This window comes from Macrobrachium rosenbergii, chromosome 1 (assembly GCF_040412425.1).
Source record: "Macrobrachium rosenbergii isolate ZJJX-2024 chromosome 1, ASM4041242v1, whole genome shotgun sequence".
In the NCBI taxonomy this organism is placed as follows: Eukaryota; Metazoa; Arthropoda; class Malacostraca; order Decapoda; family Palaemonidae; genus Macrobrachium; species Macrobrachium rosenbergii.
In genome coordinates this window covers 24,821,492-24,848,773 of record NC_089741.1, presented here as the reverse complement: position 1 = coordinate 24,848,773, position 27,282 = coordinate 24,821,492, and the positions used below count along the sequence as shown (strand labels likewise).

The 27,282-nt window shown below is 36.2% G+C and overlaps 1 protein-coding gene across 2 annotated transcripts in view; it reads right to left on the bottom strand.

Moving 5' to 3' along the window:
* LOC136843664 (DNA-binding protein D-ETS-3-like) overlaps positions 1 to 27,282 on the bottom strand; it is a 177,517-nt gene that overhangs the window by 49,279 nt on the left and 100,956 nt on the right. The window lies entirely within an intron of this gene.

Below are 27,282 nucleotides of genomic sequence, written 5' to 3'. Positions count from 1 at the left end.
ATTTTTTAATATATTTAATGTAAATGTATTCTTTTAATTTTACCTTTAAAAAACATGCTTAAATAAAGTTGTTCCCATCAGAGTGGCAACACTGTTTATATCATCCCATGTAAGTACTGTGATTTTTTTATTTGAACTGGACCGCTGGTATAGTGGTTAGCGTCGTGGCATGCCACTCAGATGTCGCAGGTTCGCGTCTCCCCCAGGGCGATGAAAAATCACTGGCTCTGTATCATGAACGGTTACTGCCGCAGTGTGGGGTCTACGGTGGGAGGTTGAGACCAACATTCATTGGAAGCTTGAAAATCAAGCCAATGGCCCCTGTGTGCTTGTTCCATGTGAGTAGGTTTCATCTACTGAAATAATAATAAAAAAGACGACTAAGGGATTAATTGTTGGAAAAAAATATTCGGTAATGACTGGCCAGAAGAATAATACTCTCTTGTGCATCAAAGTGAAAAATCACATAGGAATGACTGGTCCCATAGCAGTACATTAATAAGATATAAAAATACTGTCTATAAATATCCTTGATTCTGCTATAATTCAACTAACAAAGGAAACTGTTAATTTAAGCCCAGGTCCATGCGGCACTATATTGGAAAGTATCTGCAAAATTTTCGAAATTGAGATATGCCACCTATTAGGCTCGTGAAACACAAACCACACAAGTTACTACAGTTTCAGAATGATTCTTCAATGCTTTCCACGAGTATTAAGGGGAAGTTCCATTTGCAGTACCTGCAAAATCAGTAGTAAGGGAAGGGAAAACTGCAGTATCTAACATTTTTCTCGGTTTTGTATTTTTGCAGATACTGCAGTCTTCCATTTTAGGGCAGCATGCGACGCTCTTGACACCATTTTGCACAAGAAGTTCGAAGGAGGTAACAGAAATATTTCTTAATTTCATTTACCTAGCCTTGTTTAATCCAAATATCTGAGTCGATCTTAGACGGCTGTGCCTTACCTGAAGGAGATAATGTGATTGTAGTGGCTTTTGTATTACCCCTCATATTAGGGGTTGTTTGTGAAACGGAGTTTTATTTGCATTTTTCTGTTCAGCTGTGTGTAGTCTGTTTGAAAAATGCCTGACTCAAAGGAGAAAAATCTCGCAGTCCGTTGCTTCACTTTCCTCGTGGTCAAATACTCTGTCCATATATATATATATATATATATATATATATATATATATATATATATATATATAATGTATGTATGTACATAAATAAATGAATATATATCTATATATGTATAAATGTGAATATTTATAGATACATACATACACACACACACACACATATATATATATATATATATATATATATATATATATATATATATATATATATATATATATATATATATATATATATATACATACATATACATGTGTGTGTGTGTCTACGTTGGAGAGAGAGAGAGAGAGAGAGAGAGAGAGAGAGAGAGAGAGAGAAGAGAGAGAGAGAGAGAGAGAGAGAGAGAGAGAGAGAGAGAGAGAGAGAGAGTCCGTGGAATTGGCAGCAGCCCACCCCTGAGACTGACCATTCGAATACTAATGTGGAAATTTGTTTTTGTTAGTAGCCTATAATTCTGGCCATAATTTTCACGCCGGGTCCTTTGTTCGGAGAGAGAGAGAGAGAGAGAGAGAGAGAGAGAGAGAGAGAGAGAGAGAGAGAGAGAGAGAGAGAGAGAGGCTTTTCTCGATGTATGGGGTCCAGTCAGGGGCAATTTGCCCACTCCGCACACCTACCCACCCCAACCCAAGACCCCCAGCAGACTGCCATCCTCACTCATCTGCCCCCTACACCAAATCCACGCCCATGCCACCCACCCACACTCCTCCACCTCCCACACCCACCCAATCTCCCCATACACATCACCCATCCAAAAACTGAGGTTCTCGACGTCATTATTTACCAAGAGGAATGCTAATGAGGGTCCTTCTATCCCACATCAATTTGGTCCAAAAACTATTATTATTGTTATTATTATTTCGCTCATTTGATTCTTTCGCTATCGCATTATTTCCACAATGTTTCGTCTTACTTCATCTCTTTTACATCTCCCTTTTTCATGTTTACATTAATTCTACTACTTTGGTCTTTTGATTCATTTTCATTCTCGGTTCATCTTTTCAGTTTTCTGCAAAAGAAAACTGTTGTGTCTGTTTTGTCTGTCCGTCCGCACTTTTTTCTGTCCGCCCTCAGATCTTAAAAACGACTGGGGCTAGAGGGCTGCAAACTGGTATGTTGATCATCCACTCTCCAGTCATCAAACATACCAAATTACAGGCTCATACAGCATTATACCGACACTACCGAAAGATAGACCTATTTTCGGTGGCCTTGATTATACGCTGTACAGAAAACTCGATTGCGCCAAAGAAACTTCGGGGTCGTTTTTATTTTATGTTATGTTATTTATTTTTTTTTGTTTTTTACTTTTTACGTTAATCAAAACTTATGATTTATGGAAATGATCGATTTTTCCATCCCTTCTTTTTTCGTTGAATTGGATTGTATATTTATACCTCTCCTCCTGTTGGCGACTTATCTTAGGTTTTACTGCCTGCAGAGGCTTTCACAAAACAAGAAGAGAGAGAGAGAGAGAGAGAGAGAGAGAGAGAGAGAGAGAGAGAGAGAGAGAGAGAGAGAGAGAGAGATGTGATAAAGTAGTAAAACTAACATTCAGAATCATGTAAAATGATGAAAACACAATTGAGAGAGAGAGAGAGAGAGAGAGAGAGAGAGAGAGAGAATACCAATACTGTTAATTTATATGTAGATTAATGACTGAGGCCTCACATGGTGCTGACGTGTGAAAGTCCTGTCATTAGGAGTTAAAGGAAATGACCGCAAAGTGGACTGTGCCTGTTTGAATATTTTTACAGATGAATAAACACCGAGTTATATACGAAATTGTTTTGCACACACAAACACAAAACTACAGACAAGAACTCACACACGCACACACACACACACACACAGACATATATATATATATATATATATATATATATATATATATATATATATATATATATATATATATATATATATATATATATATATATACTCGTATATATATATATGTGTGTGTGTGTGTGTGTGTATATGAAAAGCGCGAAGAATTCGATAAATTAAAAGGACATAGTAGTTATTACAATTATACACGCAAACACAAACACACACACACATACACACATGTCCATCCATCTATGCGCATGTGTAATTGTAATAACCACAATGCCCACTCAACTTATCTAATTCTTCACACTTTTTCGGATACGCTTGTCACTACAAAGCTTTAGATCTAAGTGCAAGAATACGAAAATTTTTATCTCCGTTGCAAGGATCCGAACCCGCATCCAGAGTACCAGAACAAGGTCACGTTGTCGACCTGACTACGAGAAAGACAAAAGTCTGTTGCCGTTCATACATACATGCATATACCTGTCGAATCCTGATACATTTATTAAATTCATTCATTCTCTCTCTCTCTCTCTCTCTCTCTCTCTCTCTCTCTCTCTCTCTCTCTCTCTCTCTCTCTCTCTCTCTCTCTCTCTCTCTCTCTCTCTATATATATATATATATATATATATATATATATATATATATATATATATATATATATATATGTATATATAAATATAACTGAACCACGAAAATATGGAACGCGATGAATATATAAATAAAGGCAATGCCATAGAGGATAGAGAAACGACGGAGTGGTGCTAAATAAAGAACAGCAAGTCGAAAGGCCTGGCACCACTCCTTTGTTTCTCTTTCCTTCGTAGCACTTGCCCTTATATATATATATATCAAACGTTCCTAAAAGCCTTCCAGGAGAAAATTCTCTCCTCTTGAATTGCAAAGAATATCACACTCTTAATCTTCCAGGAATTCTCCTTTGTTTCATTGCAACTTGCTGAAGAGAGAGAGAGAGAGAGAGGAGACGAAGATATATATAAAAAAAGGACTCAGTATAACACGGTTTTTCTATGAAAACCAGCTGGACTGACTGGCTTTCTGCAAACTATAGCGTCTCAAAAACCTACATTTTTTTACGAGAGAAAATATCAGACAAGTGTTACTGCTAAACAGAAGTTCGTGGAATCACACACTTTTGTGAGATTGTTATTGCTGTAGGAATTCATCGAATCCCGCTGTTCTGGAATGGCTGTTAACAACTACCAGAGAAGTTAACGAAATCCTACTTCGCAACTTCAGTCAAATCTAACAGCTAAAAGATGGGTAAAAATTCAGGAAACCTAAACCATAACATGTAATATCACGAAAATAATAAACAAACTAAATGGAGCAACTGTCTAGCGACGGAATCTGAGAATATCAAACCAAAATAAGTCCATATTAGACATACACAAGTGTAGACTGGAAGGTAATCAGCTATTATAGAAATAAATACTCGAAATTTTTACAGCGCAGAGTCGATCTGGAACACAATGAAATCTAGCTGGTCCGCTGGTATAGTGGTTAGCGTCGTGGCATGCCACTCAGATGTCGCGATTTCGTGTCTCCCCCAGAGAAAAATCACGGGCTCGGTATCATGATCAGTTACTGCTGCAGTGTGAGGTATGTGGTGGGAGGTTGAAACCAACATTTATTGGAAGCTTGAATTTCAAGTCATTGGGCCCCTTTGTGCTTGATCCATGTGAATAGGTATCATCTACTGAATAATAAAAATAATAATAATAATAATAATAATAATAATAATAATAATAATAATAATAATAACAACAATAACAGAAGCGAAATAAAAGAAGATTAGACAGGAAAGGGATATAGCAACAAAATACAGTGAATTCGAAACAAGTAGTTTTTAAGATCTGAGGGTGGACAGAAAAAAGTGCGGACGGACAGACAAAGCCGGCACAATAGTTTTCTTTTCAGAAAACTAAAACGCCAAAAAAAAAAAAAAAAAAAAATACAATAATAATGACGCAATCCAAATGTCAAAACCGACGCGAAGCCCGAAGCAAAAAAAAAAAAAAAAAAAAAAAAAAACACCTACGAAGACGAGGAGGTGGAAAAAAGGGGAAAGCAAAATATAATAAAAACGCAAAAAAAAAAAAAAAAACAGTAATGATCCGATCCAAATATAAAAAATCGACACGAAACCCGAAGGGAAAAAACCTGAGAAAACAAAGAATTAAAAAAATAAAAAAGGGAAAGCAAAAAATATGAAATCATAAGAAACAATAATAATGACGCAATCCAAATATCAAAATTCGACAGCAAACCCGAACCGAAAAAAAAACTTGAGAAAACAGAATTAAAAAAATGAAAGGAAAAGCAAAAAATAATAAAAACAAAAAAAAAAAAAAAAAAATACTAACAACACAATCCAAATATAAAAAATCGACGTGAAACCCGAAGCCGAAAAAGAACTTACGAAAACAAGGCTCCGAAAAAACTTAAATAAGATAAAAAAAAAAAAAAAAAAAAAGGAGAAAGCAAAACTTCACCAGCGAAGAGAGGAATCTTTCAAGTGTTCATCTCACTCTGTCTACTTTCGCCCGCTCCTCCGCCATTTCCGTCGCAAGAGGCCGTCCAGCTATGCGTGTGCACCATTCCAGGGATTTCCAGCAGTTGCGCGCACGGTGGGATGACCCCGGGCTGAATGGTGTTTTTTTTTCTAATGGCTTTGCGACATAGATTGCAATGCGCTCACAATTTAATAACTCACGCGCGCACACACACAAACACACATTATATATATATATATATGTACGTATATATATATATATATATATATATATATATATATACAGTATATATATATATATGTACGTAATTGTGTTTCCATGTGTACAAAATTGCCACTACGTATGTGTCTATATACGCTAATACCTCTCTCTCTCTCTCTCTCTCTCTCTCTCTCTCTCTCTCTCTCTCTCTCTATATATATATATATATATATATATATATATATATATATATATATATATATATATATATATATATATATATATATATATAGTGTATTGTATTGTACGTCAAGCATAGTGATTCGATGTCAAGTAATATTTGTGGCTAAATATTTGTTAATATTTATCTCTCTCTCTCTCTCTCTATGTATATATATATATATATATATATATATATATATATATATATATATATATATATATATATATATGCAGAGAGAGAGAGAGAGAGAGATAAACATTAACAAATATTTAGCCACAAATATCACTTACCATCGATTCACTATACCTGACATACAACATACTTCCAAGGAGAATTATAATTGGTAAGCGCATCCGTCCCGGGCAGATTCCAACCTGGACTTTTGGTTGAGATACAATGATAGACGAGTTTAAGTCTACAGTAGAGTGAATTCGATATTAAGTGACCTTTGATACATAGTATTTGTGAGCATCATATACATATATGCATGTGAATATATATATATATATATATATATATATATATATATATATATATATATATATATATATATATATATATATATATATATATATATTTGTGTGTATGTACTGTTTGTACATATATGCACACACACACAACTTACATACATACACACATATATGTATGTACGTAAATATACATCGGTAGAGTAAAAAATCCTTAAAATGTTCAGAAATGCAGAGAAGCTTCCAAAGTAATTTAAGAAGGTTATCATATTGTGAAAAGAGGAATCTTCCCTTCGTGGGGCGATTGGGTGAAAACGGTCTATAACTTGAAAGTGTCAATAGGAAGGAGCGAGGAAAAACCCAGGAGGTGCTCGCTAGGGCCTTTCCATATCTCAGGGAGAGGACATGTGCAGGATGAGGTGAGTGGCACACTGTATGCTTGGGGTTCGACTCCACCGGAGAGACCCTCGGTTAATTATATGAAGTGGGTGATGCTGTGTACAGTATCTGGACATAAAGCTCGTCGCGATTTAGCATTTCAAGGATGAACGCAGTAATGACTCGTGTCCTATATGCCTTACTGGCAAGTTCTGTTGCCGAAACGTCTGTATATATATATATATATATATATATATATATATATATATATATATATATATATATATATATATATATAGGCCTATATATATATGTGTGTGTGTGTGTATCTATGTATGTATATATACTGTATATATACATATATATATATATATATATATATATATGAATGTATACAATGACGAAGGACCCATGTATAATTTTGTATGCAACCTATGAATCTTTTCTTCACATCTACACGCTATTCGACGCGGATGTTTTCAAGTTTTGAAATGGAAAATGCATTATTAATAAAATATTACGGAAATTCACAATAGCTCCATATTTCCATTACATGTGTGCAAGCGCAAACGTGTATGAGAGAGAGAGAGAGAGAGAGAGAGAGAGAGAGAGAGAGAGAGAGAGAGAGAGAGAGAGAGAGAGAGAGAATCTTGATGGAAGGCCAAGGTGGTCGTGTGTTCCTCCATCTTGAATTTAAGATGGGTCTTCATAGTTACTATGGATCCGGTCGGTCTCGCCTCCACCAACTTGCTGCCTACCCCAAAAAGCACAAGCAAGATTCCATAAAAGGCTCCAAAAGCAATCTCTATTCTAATGCTTTCGAAATGCTGCCCTCATCAATAAAGCAAAATGACGAAATGAAATCTGCTTCTAATACCGCTGTAGATCTGCTCAGGGAAGAGCTAGCAGCTTGCAGAGCAGCCAAAGTGATCCACCCTTCCCCCGCCCCACCCTTCCCAAATTCCCACCCTGCCCCCCCTCCTCCCACGACCACCCACCCTCCAAGGAGAGCCCCGCTAGCGCTCCCACCAGCCAACAGCTAACAGCAGATCAGAGCAGCAGCAGATCAGCAGCAGCAGCAGCAGCAGCAGCAGCAAAGGCCCGCCATTTTGAGGTCTTCGTTTCCGTTTTTCGTTTTCCGTTTTCTTTAAGTGGTGCACTGCGCGCACCTGGGGAGCTCCGGAAGGACAATATTGATCCAACAGGTCCAACGTGAACGCACCTTTCCGGTACTTTGCCTCTCTTCATGTGTGCCGCCGCCTCCTGCTGCTTCTCAACTCCTGCCTAGTTTCTAGCTAATACTGCTACTACTACTACTACTACTACTGCTGCTGCTGCTATTGATGCTGTTATTCATTCGGTAATGATGCAACTTCTCCTGCTAAAACTGTTCTGGATTCGTGCTTGCCACCATTTACACATCTCAGTCTGATATCAACATAACCCCCTAACACTGATACTGCTAGTACTACTGATTCTGTCTTTTCTATTATTATTATTATTATTATTATTATTATTATTATTATTATTATTATAATTGCTACCGATACTCCCGCAGATTTCATTCTCAGCGACGCTACCCCACCACCACCACCACCACCATTTCTATATATAACTTCCCAACACTCATTTATGCTGATCCTACGTGTCTTATCCTATTCCTCTGTTTTTTTCGCAATCAACCCGAAAGCCCTTGGCTTTAATCTCCTCCCATCTATTTTTCATCCCGTCCAACGGCCGTGTAATCGCTCTAATGCTCCGTAATGAGAGAGAGAGAGAGAGAGAGAGAGAGAGAGAGAGAGAGAGAGAGAGAGAGAGAGAGAGAGAGAGAGTTTAACCCAAAGAAGCCTTTCCTTTCTCCCCAGTGCACTAGAATGCATCTGAGAGATAATGAGAGCGAAGGAAAAATGATGAGCTCATCACCTTCCTTGAAAAAGGAGAGAAAATCCCGCATTACAACACATTCCCTCGCTTCCTCCCATTCACCTGCAGAGGCTCATATACCGTGACAACTTGCAGAAGTAACTGTACTCAAAGGGCTGACAATAGGCGTCACTGACTGTCAAGTCTGATGACACATCACTGACTGTCAAGTCTGATAGCACGTCAGTCACTGCACTGTTAAACCGATGAATGACGTCACTGACTGTCAAGTTTGATAGAACGTCAATGCGTTGTCAAACTAATGAATGACGTCAATGACTGTCAAGTATGACGACATAAGTCACTGACTGTCAAGTATGATACCACATAAGTCATTGCACTGTCTAATTGATGAATGATGTCACTGACTGTCAAGTCTGATAGCACATCACTAACTGTCAAGTCTGATGATACATCACTGACTGTAAACTCTGATAGCATGTCAAAGCACGTCACCCTGATGAATGACGTCACTGACTGTCAAGTCTGATAGCACGTCAATGTACTGTCAAGTCTGATAGAACGTCAATGCACTGTCAAGTCTGACAGCACGTCAATGCACTGTCAAGTCTGATAGCAAGTCAACGCACTGTCAAGTCTTATAGAACGTCAATGCACTGTCAAGTCTGATAGAACGTCAATGCACTGTCAAGTCTGATAGCAAGTCAACGCACTGTCAAGTCTGATAGAACGTCAATGCACTGTCAAGTCTGATAGCAAGTCAACGCACTGTCAAGTCTTATAGAACGTCAATGCACTGTCAAGTCTGATAGAACGTCAATGCACTGTCAAGTTTGATAGAACGTCAACGCACTATCAAGTCTGATAGAACGTCAACGCACTGTCAAGTCTGATAGCACGTCAATGCACTGTCAAGTCTGACAGCACGTCAATGCACTGTCAAGTCTGATAGCAAGTCAACGCACTGTCAAGTCTTATAGAACGTCAATGCACTGTCAAGTCTGATAGAACGTCAATGCACTGTCAAGTCTGACAGCACGTCAATGCACTGTCAAGTCTGATAGCAAGTCAACGCACTGTCAAGTCTTATAGAACGTCAATGCACTGTCAAGTCTGATAGAACGTCAATGCACTGTCAAGTCTGATAGCAAGTCAACGCACTGTCAAGTCTTATAGAACGTCAATGCACTGTCAAGTCTGATAGCAAGTCAACGCACTGTCAAGTCTTATAGAACGTCAATGCACTGTCAAGTCTGATAGAACGTCAATGCACTGTCAAGTCTGATAGAACGTCAACGCACTATCAAGTCTGATAGAACGTCAACGCACTGTCAAGTCTGATAGCACGTCAATGCACTGTCAAGTCTGACAGCACGTCAATGCACTGTCAAGTCTGATAGCAAGTCAACGCACTGTCAAGTCTTATAGAACGTCAATGCACTGTCAAGTCTGATAGAACGTCAACGCACTGTCAAGTCTGATAGCACGTCAATGCACTGTCAAGTCTGACAGCACGTCAATGCACTGTCAAGTCTGATAGCAAGTCAACGCACTGTCAAGTCTTATAGAACGTCAATGCACTGTCAAGTCTGATAGAACGTCAACGCACTATCAAGTCTGATAGAACGTCAACGCACTGTCAAGTCTGATAGCACGTCAATGCACTGTCAAGTCTGATAGAACGTCAACGCACTATCAAGTCTGATAGAACGTCAACGCACTGTCAAGTCTTATAGAACGTCAATGCACTGTCAAGTTTGATAGAACGTCAACGCACTATCAAGTCTGATAGAACGTCAACGCACTGTCAAGTCTTATAGAACGTCAATGCACTGTCAAGTTTGATAGAACGTCAACGCACTATCAAGTCTGATAGAACGTCAACGCACTGTCAAGTCTGATAGCACGTCAATGCACTGTCAAGTCTGATAGCACGTCAATGCACTGTCAAGCCTGATAGCACGTCAATGCACTGTCATGTCTAATAGCACGTCAATGCACTGTCAAGTCTGATAGCACGTCAATGCACTGTCAAGTCTGATAGAACGTCAACGCACTGTCAAGTCTGATAGAACGTCAACGCACTGTCAAGTCTGATAGCACGTCAATGCACTGTCAAGCCTGATAGCACGTCAATGCACTGTCATGTCTAATAGCACGTCAATGCACTGTCAAGTCTGATAGCACGTCAATGCACTGTCAAGCCTGATAGCACGTCAATGCACTGTCATGTCTAATAGCACGTCAATGCACTGTCAAGTCTGATAGAACGTCAATGCACTGTCAAGTCTGATAGCACGTCAATGCACTGTCAAGTCTGACAGCACGTCAATGCACTGTCAAGTCTGATAGAACGTCAATGCACTGTCAAGTCTGATAGAACGTCATTGCACCCTCAAGTCTGATAAAACGTCAACGCACTGGCAAGTCTGATAGCACGTCAGTGCACTGACAATTCTGATAGACCGTCAAAGTACTGTCAAGTCTGATAGAACGTCAATGTATTGTCAGTTTGATAGCGCGTCAACGCACTGTCAGGTCTGATAGAACATCAAAGCATTGTCAAGTCTGAAAGCACGTCAAAGCACTGTCAAGTTTGATAGCACGTCAAAGCACTGTCAAGCTGATGAATGACGTCACTGAATGTCAAGTCTAATAAGATGTGAATTCGCTATCAAACTGATGAATGACGTCACTGGATGTCAGTCTGATAGCACGTCAATGCACTGTCAAACTGATGAATGACGTCACTGGATGTCAGTCTGATAGCACGTCAATGCACTGTCAAACTGATGAATGACGTCACTGGATGTCAGTCTGATAGCACGTCAATGCACTGTCAAACTGATGAATGACGTCACTGGATGTCAGTCTGATAGCACGTCAATGCACTGTCAAACTGATGAATGACGTCACTGGATGTCAGTCTGATAGCACGTCAATGCACTGTCAAACTGATGAATGACGTCACTGGATGTCAGTCTGATAGCACGTCAATGCACTGTCAAACTGATGAATGACGTCACTGAATGTCAAGCCTGATAGCACGTCAATGCACTGTCACTACGATGTGACGTCACATGACATCATGCGTCATTCTAACGCGTTAACCAAAGACGGACAGCAATGAGGCGTACTCCAGAGCAACAGACGCCACTGTAATGCTATCAAGGTGCCTGCAAAGGGCTTCAGATATACGTTATTGTGCTTTAAAAATTGGTTACAGCCACCACTGTAGCTTACGCATGGATTACTGACGTCACTGTACCTTACGAATTGATTACTGACATCACTGCTATGTGATTACTGATGACAGAAGTCACTGAACCTCAAAAGGACGGTACTAGAACTTAAGGACGGATGTCGGATACAAAAAGAAAAAAAGTAAAAAATGCGCCGAAGTTTCTTGGGCGCATTCGAGTTTTCTGTGCAACGTGTAATCAAGGCCACTGAAAACAGATCTATCTTTCAGTGGTCTCGGTATAATGCTGTACGAGCCGCGGCCCATGAAACTTTAACCACGGCCCGGTGGTGGCCTGTCCTATATCGTTGCCAGATGCACGATTATGACTGAATTTACCCTTAAATAAAATAAAAACTACTGAGGCTAGAAGGCTGCAATTTGGTGTTTGATGAATGGAGGGTGGATGATTAACATACCTATTTGCAGCCCTCTAGCCTCAGTAGTTTTTAAGATCTGCGGGCGGACAGAAAAAGTGCGGACGGACAGACAAAGCCGGCACAGTATTTTTCTTTTACAGAAAACTAAAAAAAGGTAATCAATAATATCAAGTTTTATGTTAACACAAAATACGTTCTGAAGATTGACTGACCCCCCAGAAATACTTTTGGAAAAAAAAAAAAATAGGTTCGGAAATTCGCAAAAGCATGCAGCTGTTTTGTGCCATACTTCAATCAGCTGGGAGATATACGCTATAATCTGGTGACGAGGTTTAAGAAAAAAAAAAAAAAAGCTCTATATAAACTGGGATATCTAAGCTAAGCTAGTGATGAGGCTTAGGAAAAAAACGTGATTATATAATAGAGTATGTATCCTAAGCTTTAGTGATAAGGCTTGAGAAAAAACTTATTAGTGATGGATTTGATTACAAAAAAACTTATTGCATACTTTAGGTTTAGCGATGATTCTCAAGAAAAACATATTGCATTATACGTATGATTTTCCACTGACGCAAAAAAAATACATGTCATATTACAGACTGCGTACTATTCTCTATTAGCGTTATTAAAAAAAAAACGCCAGATATGAAGAAGAATTAAAATGTTTCACGAAACCCTGAAACATCGCTTACGAGCTAAAAAAAAAAAAAAAAAAAAAAAAACAAGAAAATAAAAAGATATAAAAATGTACAGAGAAAATATATACAACATTTTTACATCTCTTCGGCTAACTATGACGCGACAGCCATCAAACACACAAGCTTTACGAAACGTAATTTGTTCGTTTCATTTCACCCAGGAGCGAAAAACGGCGGGGTGGAAAAAATTTACTAAAGAGATTTCCAGAAAAGAAATACATTTGCGAACGATGATGATGACATTTGAAGAGTGAGCGAGGTGTTGCGGCATTTTTCCAATCCTGAATAATGCGAGGACGTATGCATATATATATATATATATATATATATATATATATATATATATATATATATATATATATATATATATATATATTAGGTCTTTTCCCTTAGAATGGGGTGACTCCAATGAAAACAGAGCAAGGGTGTTTTATATATTCATAATTCAACTGTAGGGCAAAGGATATGTGTGTATGTATATATGAATGTATGTATGTATATGTGCATGTACTGTATATATATATACATATTTATATATATATATATAAAGTGTATATACACATATACAAATATATATCTATATAATTATATATATATATATATATATATATATATATATATATATATATATGTATATATTAACTTGATCACATACACATTTGTTCTGTGCATTAGTAGAATTACTAAAAGGACCCCATTCAAACTGGATGGTATCCATTAGATACCATCCAGTTTGAATGAGGTCCTTTTAGTAATATATATATATATATATATATATATATATATATATATATATATATATATATATATATATATATATATGGTATCTAATGGATACCATCCAGTTTGAATGGGGTCCTTTTAGTAATTCTACTGAGAGAGAGAGAGAGAGAGAGAGAGAGAGAGAGAGAGAGAGAGAGAGAGAGAGAGAGAGAGAGAGAGAGTAATGTTTGCTGCTTCTCAACGCAACATAGTAACTCCTTATACTAACAAATTTCTGAAAAGGAAGGCAAGAAGGCTTAGTGAAGTTCAAGGCACATGCTGCCCTAAAGTATCAAGATACCTCTTCTGCATAAATATATTATTATATATATGTTACTATTTTTATGCTAAATATGGCAGAAATTAAATAGCCCATCAACTTGGCTAAGATAGTATACGGGTTAGAATAGTCATACCGTATGTATGTGTGTGTGTGTGTGTGTGTGTGTGTGTGTATTGGAAGTGGAAGTCTACATGATTGTACACTCTCACTTCCACTGCAAATACAATAACAAAATGTGCGCATAAGTAAACAATACTAAAGGAATGCGTGTTGACTTGAAGGATTGTCAAGCAAATAGTTAAAAATGGCATAAGAGTCCATGTATTATATTAGCAGGAACCTCTTCACGAGATTCTTTATACCTCTGGCAACATGATACACTTTTCCAGCATAGAACCGAAGAAAACCTGATGCAGGCGGAATAAGTTCTAATGAAAGAGAATGTCACTATAAATATGGGGTTCGTTTTGCAGGCACATAAGAATCTCGCAGGTTCGTATATGATAAATAATAATAATAATAATAATAATAATAATAATAATAATAATAATAATAATAACTGAAAAACTGAGAGAGAGAAGAGAGAGAGAGAGAGAGAGAGAGAGAGAGAGAGAGAGAGAGAGAGAGAGAGAGAGTTAGTGCGAATCTAGCAGGTTCGTAGATGATAAATAATGATGACAATAATAATAATTAAAACAAAACTGAGCCAGAGAGAGAGAGAGAGAGAGAGAGAGAGAGAGAGAGAGAATGACGTCAGTGAGAATCTTGCAGTTCCGTAGACGATAAATAATAACAATAATAATAACTGAAAAAACTGAGAGAGAGAGAGAGAGAGAGAGAGAGAGAGAGAGAGAGAGAGAGAGAGAGAGAGAGAGAGAGAGAGTCTAGCACGTTCGTAGATGATAAATGATAATGACAATAATAATAATTGAAACAAAACTGAGAGAGAGAGAGAGAGAGAGAGAGAGAGAGAGAGAGAGAGAGAACATGACTGTCAGTGAGAATCTTACAGTTTTGTAGATGATAAATAATAATGACAATAATAATAATTAATACAAAACTGTGTGTGTGAGAGAGAGAGAGAGAGAGAGAGAGAGAGAGAGAGAGAGAGAGAGAGAGAGAGAGAGAGAACCTTGCAGTTTCGTAGTTGATAAATAACAATAATAATAATTAAAACAAAACTGTAAGAGAGAGAGAGAGAGAGAGAGAGAGAGAGAGAGAGAGAGAGAAAATGACTGTCAGTGAGAATCTTGCAGTTCCGTAATTAACAAACAATAATATAATAATTAAAACAAAAACGTGTGTGAGAGAGAGAGAGAGAGAGAGAGAGAGAGAGAGAGAGAGAGAGAGAGAGAGAGAGAGAACGACTGTCAGTGCGAACCTCATCATATAATGCGAATCTCATTATATATTACCACCACCGTTCTCCACCCACGAATCATTTCTTCGCGTCAATTACCATTTTTAAAATGGGAAATAAATCCACGCTTACATATCATTCCGAGCTTCGTTTATACAAAAGTAAAATCTTCACTCAGAAGAGGGTAAGACCCATTCTTTTCCTTAGTTTTCATCCTCTTTCCTGACCTACGAGAGACGGCAATCCTGCCTTCATTAGTAAGGACCTTGTGTTTGTAACATCCTGTTCCCCCGCCCCCCTTTTTTTTCTTTTTACTTTTTTCTTGCTTTCTTCGAGTCTGGGCTAGTAAAGGGCGTCTTACTGGCGTCTGGTGGCAGAAGAAAACAAGTAAAAAATGCGCCGAAGGTTCTTCAGCGCAACCGAGTCTCTTGTACAGCCGTTACAGCGTATAATCAAGGCCACCGAAAATGGATCTATCTTTCGGTGGTCTCGGTATAATGCTGTACGAGCCGCGGCCCATGAAGCTTTAATCACGGCCATATTGTGGCCTATCCTATATTGTTGCCAGAGGCACGAGCATTGCTAACTTTAAGCTTAAATAAAATAAAAACTACAGAGGCTAGAGGGCTGCAATTTGGTATGTTTGATGAATAGAGGGTGGCTGATCAACATGCCAATTTGCAGCCCTCTAGCCTCAGTAATTTCTAAGATCTGAGGGCGGACAGAAAAAGTGCGGACGGACGACAAAGCCGACACAATAGTTTTCTTTTACAGAAAACTAAAAAAAGGAAAGAAAAAAGCGTCGTATTTCTTCTAACTTGTTATGCTGTGAAAATCAAGGACATTGAAACCTGTGATGTTTCGAAAGAATTCAAGGAATACTTCTTAACGTATTCTTTAATAACAAAGCCGTTACAACCTTATTACCGCAATGTGTATAGGCAAGAAACGAGGTCTTTAAAAAACATAGAAGGTATTACACTATGAGCATGTCTTTCATACCGAATAAGATACTGCTTGGTTAACGGATTTTATAAGAATGAAAAGAGCTACAGAATTAACGCTTTCCAGTCATGAAGTGTCGTTAGCCTTGTCTTTTGACAAAGTAGCATCGTTACAAACGGATAATTGCACAAAGCATTATTGTACAAAGTAGATGTCACAGATTATTTCTATGAAAGCAAAAAAAATGTTCAGTGGTGTTAACGTACTCCACACTGGAGTGTAAAATTTAGGCCACAGGCCAATCGCTGGGTCCTTTGAGGTCATTCAGCGCTGAAAGGGAAACTGAAAACGAAGAAGGGATAAAAGATGTAACAGAGGAAAAAACCTTTGGCAGTTCCACCATAAAACAGTTGTCAGGAGAGCGGGGAGGAAAGTCAGATGGAAAAAAGGCAATTAGAAAGGAGGCACAGTGAAAGCAACGAAAGGGGTTGCAGCAGCTAGGGGCCGCGCCAGGTGCACCGTTGGCATTACCCTCCTGCGGAGTGACGGACTCGACAGGAACGTCAGCGATGCTATGGAATCAACTCGACAAAAGATGTTCGAGCTTATAAGGATCATCGGATATAAGATGATTTGAAATAACTTCCAAGATGTTCCTTTAGACAGTATAAAAACTTTCTATGATTATATTACTTGACTTACGTCTGAAGAAAGGGGATTTGAAGAGAAAAAACGGGAATGAAAGGGGATAAAGCTGGGGGCCCGAAAGGACGCTGCAAAGAACCTCAAGCAGTGCCTACGGTGCAACGCATGAGGTGCACTGACGGCACTACCTCTCCTAAGGTTTCTTTTTTTAAATAAAAATTCGTATTTCAACCCTCAACACACCTCCCTCCTCCGAAAAGACTGCATTTCCCTCCTTATTCTAACAAATACCAACAAGCTTAACTTTCTAGCGCGAAGGAAACTCTTTTTCTGTAAGTCCTTGTAACTTTCAGGACATATCTCGAGCCCCGGACGTCACAGCATATAACTTAGTAATGTTGGATACAAGTTAATAAACCGTCTTCTTCGAAATCTCGGGAAACTTTCCCTTTGTTGTGCAAGCTTCGACCTCCTTCCAGTCGAAGAGAGAGGTACTTCGGCTTTTTTTGGAGATCTGGTAAAACTCGAAACTACAGAAATAGGTCCTTTTTAATTTAATTTGTACGCTATTGGGAAGGTCCTATGAGTTAATGTGAATTCTTTCTAACAGCTCATTTGATTTCATTTGTACTCTATTGGAGATGCCACTTGATTTAATTTGCATGCTCTCAAACACTTCGAGTAATCTAATTTGCATTTATTGCAATGCCCCCCCTTGGATTTAACTTACATATATGTGAACAGCTCCCTTTGATTTAATTTGCATTTATTTCAACAGCCCCCTTTGATTTAATTTATTTCAACAGCTCCCTTTCATTTAACTTGCATATATGTAAACAGCTCCCTTTGATTTAACTTGCATTTATTTCAACAGCTCCCTATGATTTAAATTTAATTTATTTCAACAGCTCCCTTTGATTTAATATGCATTTATTTCAATAGCCCCTTTGACTTAATCTGCATATTTCAATAGCCCCTTTGATTTAACTTGCATTTATTTCAATAGCCCAATTTTATTTAATATGCATTGACTTCAAAACATGGCAACAGAACTGCCTTCAACTTTCTCAGTTTCTTTTGAAATGCCAAGGACTCGATAGACAGAGAGAGAGAGAGAGAGAGAGAGAGAGAGAGAGAGAGAGAGAGAGAGAGAGAGAGAGAGCAGTGTATTCATAATATACAACGTGGCCGAGATAAAAAGTCCCGACCCTTGGGACCTTAAGTACCGTCCAGAAGCACTGGCTGGACGATGGAAAGTATTAACACAAGAGCGCATTACTTGTGCACTATCGTCCCTGCCTTAGGGACGTCAAGTACTATCAAGAACCTTGGGCCAAGGTACTCTCTTTCCCCAAACATCATATAAGAGCCAATGGAGAGCGAGGTTGCAGGCCTCGGCTGGACGACGCAACAATTTTTTTCGGCTAGTCTACAAGAAGAAGAGGAGGAGGAGGAGGAGGAGGAGGAGGAGGAGGGAAATGAAATCTACATTGAAATATATCAGCGATGTGCAAGACTTGCTACAGCAGTTGTGTTGGTTAACTTAACCGAGGCAACCGCTGTAGCCAATCTTGTGCATTGCTGGTATACTTCAGTGTAGATTTCGTTTCCCTAATTCTCCTCCTCCTCCTCCTCCTTCCTCTTCTTCTTCTTCTTCTTCTTCTTCTAACACCGCTGTCTTTAATTAAAGGGATAACACCTCGCGGCGTTGCCAACTTTCGCTCGGTCGCCCCAAGTCCAAGATTTTGCAGTTTTCCACTTTGTTAATCTTGTTTTTAATTAATTCGCGTTGCAATCGAGGCATATATATTATTTTACAGACGGTTTCTTGAGACAAAGGATTCCGTGAGGAAAGCTGCTAGGCACTGAGGAGCTCACTATTAAATAATTTTTAATATCAAACATATATACATATATTTACTTACAAACACATTATACATATGCATATATATACATATATATATATATACATACATATATATATACATACATATATATATATATATATATATATATATATATATATATATATATACTGTATATATATATGTATATATATATATATATATATATATATATATATATATATATATATATATATATATATACACACACTGTATATATTTGCCGTTTCCATACTAGACTGTTTATGACTGGAGAGAGAGAGAGAGAGAGAGAGAGAGAGAGAGAGAGAGAGAGAGAGAGAGAGAGAGAGAGAGAGACTGTGTTACTTCAAGAGACATATGTAAATGTATACCTAAAATTCCAGTGTACTTTTAAAACCTTGAACTCTCCATTCCTCTGTGTTTCCAGACTCATTCAACTTTCCCCTTCTCTTTTTGTTAATTACTTTCTATAAAGCAAAAGGCAATAGGACGTGCAACTTGGTACCCTTTTCCAGCCCAGGACCGAAAAACCAAAATCAAGTTAAAGAAAGGAGGCTAGATGGAGGCTAATCTATGAAGTAACTGACATGCCTTTCAAAGACAGACGGGTTATAATCCAAGAGTACGGAAGAGGGAAGTGAATTCGAAAGAAGGATAGATGGAGGCTTGCCTATGAAGGAAGTAACAAGACACGCCTTTCAAAGAAAGACCGGTTATAAGACAGGAGAAACAGAGGAGGAGAGAAAATTCAAAAGCTGGTGAATCGTGTAAAAGAAAAGGAGGAACAGTCCATTTGGTTATTTTAATGATTTGCTTCGGCTTCTATGACTGATTTCCGCCTGTATCAATCTGTCTATCTTAATAATTTACTTACATTTCTATCTACTTATTAATCTGCTAATTTATTTTTTTCTTTTCGATAAGTAATCTATTCCTTCTGCCTTCTCCATTACCTTCTGTTACTTCTTTCTAATGAACACCATATTTTTTGGAAGCTCAAATTTCAAGTCAATGGCCCCTTTGGTGGGCTTGTTCCATGTGAATACGGTTCATCTTCTGGATGATAATAATAATAATAATAATAATAATAATAATAATAATAATAATAATAATAATAATAATAATAATAATAATAAAAATAATGTCATCATCTGCGTGTCTCTGTCTTATCTAAAGCCTAATCTCTCTGTCTGTTTCTGTTTGCAAGCCTTTCCTCATGTCTTTGCCTCTCAGTCTTTTCTCTATGAACAGACAAACAATGAACCATCATATGAAGACACACAAACATACGAACACTCGCACTCGTGCACGGTATATAAACATAATTAAATCCTCGTTCGCAAAACACTAAAAACGAGTAACAAGTCAAAAATGTCTCGAAGTTTTTTCGGCGCAATCGAGTTTTCTGTACAGCCGCTACGGCGTATACTGTAATCAAGGCCACCGAAAATAGAACTATCCTTCGGTGGTCTCGGGTGGCCTGTCCTATATCGTTGCCAGACGCACGATCATGGCTAACTTTAACCTTAAATAAAATAAAAACTACAGAGGAGGCTAGAGGGCTGCAATTTGGTATGTTTGATGACTGGAGGGTGGAAGTTCAACATATCAATTTGCAGCCCTCTAGCCTCAGTGGTTTTTAAGATCAGAGGGCGGAGAGAATAAAGTGTTGACTGACAGATAAAGCCGGCACAATAGTTTTCTTTTACATAAAACTAAAAAGCGTTCTAACCGTAGACACGCAAAATGAATAGAAAATGGCTTCTTCCACTCGGTAATAAAAATAAGGGCTGGAAGTCAGGGATTCCATACACTGAGGGACTGACGGCGATCAATAATTAGTCAAATGGTGTTTTTGTTTATTCGACGCCACGGGGCGAAATGAATAAAGCACTCTGCAGAACAAAGGAAAACAAGAACTATTAGCTGAGCCCCCCCCCCTTTTTTTTTTTTGCCCGGCCGTCCACGTTAAAACGTAATTATTATCCAACTCGGCGGGGCATCGTAGAATTAAACCAATGCGCGGTAGTATCTCTCTACGTCTTTCTGCAATAAATACGCTCAAGTGTATCAACATGTATAAGGTATTGTAATATAGATTTTATGTATATATATATATATATATTATATATATATATATATATATATATATATATATATATGTATGTATGTATTTATATATATAGATATATATTTATATATATACAGATATATGTTTATATATATATAATATATGTATATATAAACATATATCTGTATATATAAATATATATATCTATATATATATATATATATATATATATATATATATATATATATATATATATATATATATAAATTCTGACTCACCAGGACCGAACCCCGGTCTTTCGAGTGAGAATCCAGGGCATTAGCAATTCGTACGCTATGCCCTAGACTCTCACTCGAAAGACCAGGGTTCGGTCCCGTGGTGAGTCAGAAATGTATTTCCGTGAAACACGTTTCCATGTGTTCATTTCCATGCATATATATATATATATATATATATATATATATATATATATATATATATATATATATATATATATATATATATATATATATATAAATACACAACTCATACACTTATACTTGCATAAAGAAGGAGACCATGACAGCTCTTCAGCAAGCGAGGCAAACGTATAATAAAACAACAGCGTGAAAAAGTTCTTAAATAAAAATTTAGAGATAAAAAATCCAAAAAAAAAAGCGAGAACAAAGAAATTCATTGCATTAAAGAGACGCAAAATCGGAGAGAGAGAGAGAGAGAGAGAGAGAGAGAGAGAGAGAGAGAGAGAGAGAGAGAGAGAGAGAGAGAGAACAGGAAGGAAGCGCTTGAGATACCGATAACGAACAAGTAATGCTGAAATTATGACATATTGGATAACAAAGTAATAATAAAATATTGATAACAGATAACAGAGTTATAATGATATATTCATAGCGGGAAACAACGTAATGATGAAAAAAAAAAAATTGATTGCTGATAACAATGTACTGATGCAGAATATAAATACGACGTGGAACGTAATAATGATAATAATAATAATAATAATAATAATAATAATAATAATAATAATAATAATAACGAAAAGATAAATTTTTCGTAAAATATAATTGTTCACTGATTAATAAAATATAGATTAAAGCAACAAATCGACGATAAAATATTAATAACGGTCAGCAGAGCATTAAAAAAAATACTGATAAAAGGCAACTGTGGAATCATGAATAAAGTATAGATATCAAAACGGAGAAGAATAAGGAAATGATGAGAAGCAAATAAATAAAATAAAATAAAATAAATACAAAAATAAATAAAATAATGATGGGAACAGCAAAGTGGTGAACAAAACACTGATAACAAACAAGGTAAATAGAAATGATACGGATAAACAACCACAAACACAAACATATATATATATATATATATATATATATATATATATATATATATATAATATATATTTACATATATATGTATATATTATTTATATATGTATATATATATATATATATATATATATATATATATATATATAATATATATTTACATATATATGTATATATTATTTATATATGTATATATATATATATATATATATATATATATATATATATATAAATATATATATATATATTTATATACTGATTTAAAAGTTAAATGATGAACGCAGCCGCAACTGTTGTGTATGCGCGTGTGTGCGTGCATACATATCACTGCCAGTTATTAAAATGATTTCACAGCAATCCCTGAAAGTAAAGTAGTAATCAATCATCCAACATCAAAAGGGACTTTTAATTCATTTGTAGCTGCTAATGGCTCCCACATTGATGCACCATTTACCGCCCGAGTTAAAACTTAAAAAAAAAAGAAAAAAAAAAACATTAAACATTAAATCCTTAAAATAATTTAAGCATTTTTTGAATTACGACTAAAAACCAGGGACTGAACCTGATCTAAAATCTATGAAATTTGTAGAATTTCCCTTAAGGAAAAACTGACCTTTTTAAATCATCCAAACAGAAAAAGGCCATTTTATTGTGACGTACAATCGACAAAGCTCTGATTGTTCCCTTGAAAATGAAAGCCATAATTACTGAACGTTGAGATAATTGAACATTTCGAAACTTGAGCGGGATCTGTATTATTATTATTATTATCATTATTATTAGTATTATTATTATTATTATTATTATTCAGAAGATGAATCCCAATTCATATGGAACAAGCCCATAGGGACCACCAACTTGAAATTCATGCTTCTAAAGAATATGATGTTCATTAGAAAGAGCTATATATATATATATATATATATATATATATATATATATATATATATATATATATATATATATATATATATACGTATAATATATATATATATATAAAATACAGATATATATACATATATATTTGTATATATAATCCAAAGCGGGTCAGGGTAAGGCACAATACATATGCATTTTATTATAATATGCATATGGAGAGTGCCTTCCCTGACCTGCCTTGGATTGTTCTTCGAGCTGTTGTTCCGGAAGTCGGAGGTATGTGTGTATATATACATATATATATATATATATATATATATATATATATATATATATATATATATATATATATATATATATATATATATATAACATGTGTGCTTTGCGCCTCTTTATAGAGACACTTCCCCATTTTGATATTTTTTTTTAGTATATGAAAAAATTAAGCTATTACAAATTCCATTTTCAGCTGAACCCATATTCATATGGAACAAGCCCACCATGGGGGTTGCTTCCTTTAAACTCAAGCTTCCAAAGAATATGGACGATGATGCAAAGAATAAGAGTTATTTTCTCCACTGTCATCATACTTCTTTGTAATGAACTGGGTCCTTGAGGAAGTTTGGTCAAGTTTCTCAAAATACAGCTTAAATCTAATTAAGTTTCCCACGCTGCAAAATTCTGTCTACATTTTTTGACAATTTTTTTCGCGTCATACCTTTTATTTATCTTTCTTCTCTTGTCTCAAGCAATGGGTAACCCACAACAACAACAACAACAACAACAACAACAACAATTAACAACAACAATAATAATAATAATAATAATAATAATAATAATAATAATAATAATAATAATAACAACTGGGGTTGAAAATTGGGACAAAATAATTTTAACAGCTTTTCATTCGACTGCTAAGTGGGAACAGATCCCCCCACCGCAAAAAAAGTAATAATAATAATAATAATAATAATAATAATAATAATAAACTCCAGTATAAGGCGAGTGAATAATATATGAGAAACGAGATGGTTTTCCAAACTATATTTTTACCTTTCTTATTCAGAGATTGCCACGATCGAAGTAATTATATACAGAAGTATATTTTACGAAACAAATATACGAAATTGTAGTTCAATAAATTACTGTATTAAAATACACTGATCCCAATTAATTACTATTCAGCGTAATGGAATGTTCAACTTCTCCAATATACAGCAACGCACATTACAATTTTCTGTAAAAGAAAACAGTTGTGACGGCTTTGTCTGTCCGTCCGCACTTTTTTCTGTCCGGCCTCAGATCTTAAAAGCTACTGAGGCTAGAGGGCTGCAAATTGGTATGTTGATCATCCACCCTCCAGTCATCAAACACACCAAATTTCAACCCTCTAGCCTCAGTAGTTTTTATTTTATTTAGGGTTAGTTAGCCAAAATCGTTTTTGTGGCAATGATATAGGATAGGCCACCACCGGGCCGTGATAAAGTTTCATGGGCCGCGGTTTATACAACATTATACCGAGACCACCGAAAGACAGATCTATTTTCGGTGGCCTTGATTATACGCTGTAGCGGCTGTACAGGAAACTCGATTGTGCCGAAGAAACTTCGGCGCATTTTTACTTGTTTCTAGATAACTATACGAAAGAATATTTCTCGAGAAAAGTATTTTTGATTATATTTCTCTAAAGGCCTACTTGAGAACTGATTGTTTTGAATGATATTAGAACGTATTAGTTACAAAAAGTTATTAGAGTATGTTTTAATGAACAAATGCAATAAAGCATTTTTCTCTAAAAAACTAAATGTCTATTTGAAAATGTTTTTTTTTAAATAACTCTATGAAAGAATATTTCTCTCATTATATTTCGGGAATCTTATTCTTATATAACTATTTGAGGTTAAATTCCTAAAAATAACCATAACAAAGAATTTTTCCTTAAATAACTACGACAGTATATTATAAAGAAATAACAATATAAAAATATACTGCTGCCAAAAATATATTAAAAGTATTTTCCTTTAAACAGCTTTGTCAAAGTATAATTCTGTAAATAAAAAAGGTAAATGATATATTTCCAAAAGCTATATCAAGGAATGTTCCACAAATAACCATTTAAAAGAATGTTTGCCAATATAAACTGGCATTTAAGAATATTTCTACATCTCTCTGGTTAAGTATATTTCTATAATTAATTATATTTGGGTTTAATTCACTGTAAAACTACTCTGACATATTTTTCGAAGAACTATATTAGAATATGTTTCTTTAAATAACCTTGCAGACGAATATTTCTCTCATTAGCTATATTAAAAGTATATTCCTATAATTATATTAAGAGTATATTTCACTAAACAGCTATGTCGCAGCTTATTTTTCTCATAAAATAAATTTAAGTGCATTTCTCCAATTAACAATATTACAGTGGTGTTTATTTCAAAACTGTATTGAAGTATATTTTTCTCTTGCAATATTTTCGAGTGCATTTCTCAAAATAAAAATAACACCGGACAATATCTCTAAACGATTATGCATGAGTATATTTCACTAAACAACAATATTGAAAGGCGAGTTTCTCTGAGTATATTTCATTAAATAACAATACTGAAGTCTACTGTATTTTCCTATGTTGAAGCATATTTTTCTCATTCGCCGTTTTCGAGTGTATTACTCACAATAACAATAACAATAACAATAACAGCGGACAATATCTCTAAACGATTGTTTGAGTACATTTCACTGAACAACAATATTGAAAGGCATGTTCCTCTGAGTATATTTCATTAAATAACAATACTGAAGTCTATTTCCCTATATTAAAGTATATTGTTCTCATTCGCCGTTTTGGAGTATATTACTCAAAATAGCAATGGCAGCGGAAAATTTCTGTAAACAACTGTTTGAGTATATTTCACTAAACAACAATACTGAAAGGCGCGCTTCTCCGAGTATATTTCATTAAATAACAATATTGAAGTCTATTTCCCTATATTGAAGTATATTTTTCTTATTCACCGTTTTGGAGTACATTACTCAAAATAACAATGACAGCGGAAAATTTCTGTAAACGACTGTGTGAGTATATTTCACTAGACAACAATACTGAGGCCTATTTCTCTAAACGACTGTTTGAGTATATTTCACTAGACAACAATACTGAGGCCTATTTCTCTAAACGACTGTAAACGACTGTTTGAGTATATTTCACTAGACAACAGTACTGAGGCCTATTTCTCTAAACGACTGTCTCAATGCAAATTTCTCCAGAGGAAGGCACGGTAGAAGAAAGGCGACCAGGGACCTCCTGCAAGATATATACACATCACGACTAGTTCATGGGTGACAACGAGGCGTTGAAACAAACACTGAGTGAGATCTCTATCGCCAGAGTATTTAACCGAGTCCATAATTCATTACTGAAATGAAATATAAAATTTAGGCCAAAGGCCACGCGCTGGGACCTAGGAGGTCATTCAGTGCTGAAACGGAAATTGAAAGTAAAGAAGGTTTAAAAGGTGTGACAGGAGGAAAACCATCGAGGTTGCAGTATGAAACAACTGTTAGGAGGAGGTAGAAAATAAGCTAAAATGAGAATATGAACGGAGGTACAGTAAATGGAATGAAAGGGGTTGCAGCCAGAGGCCGAGGGAACGCTGCAAAGATTCTTAAGTAATGCCTACAGTACGCCGCGTGAGATGCACTTACGGCGCTACCCCACCTACGGTGATAATTCATTATTGTCTAAATGGGTACATCACGCTAAGTCATGGGTGACAACGAGGCCTTAAAGCTAACAGTGAATGAGATCTCTATTGCCAGAGTGTTTGAATGAGCCCATGATTCATTATTTTCCCAAATGTGCAAATACACATACATACATACATACAAACACACACACACACATACATATTCTGTCATTCAGAAAATGCTAAACTCTCCTTGGACCATATATCGCGCTTTAAATACAGAGAAAATATAGAGTGAAAATATTTCACGTGCAAAGGACATCTTGCGACCTACCAGAATTCCCTCCGCCCATTTCCTCCGGCTGGGAATGAATTAAGCCAGTGTTAGCCCGGCTCTGCTATAAAAGGAAAGAAAAAGGAGAGAGAGAGAGAGAGAGAGAGAGAGAG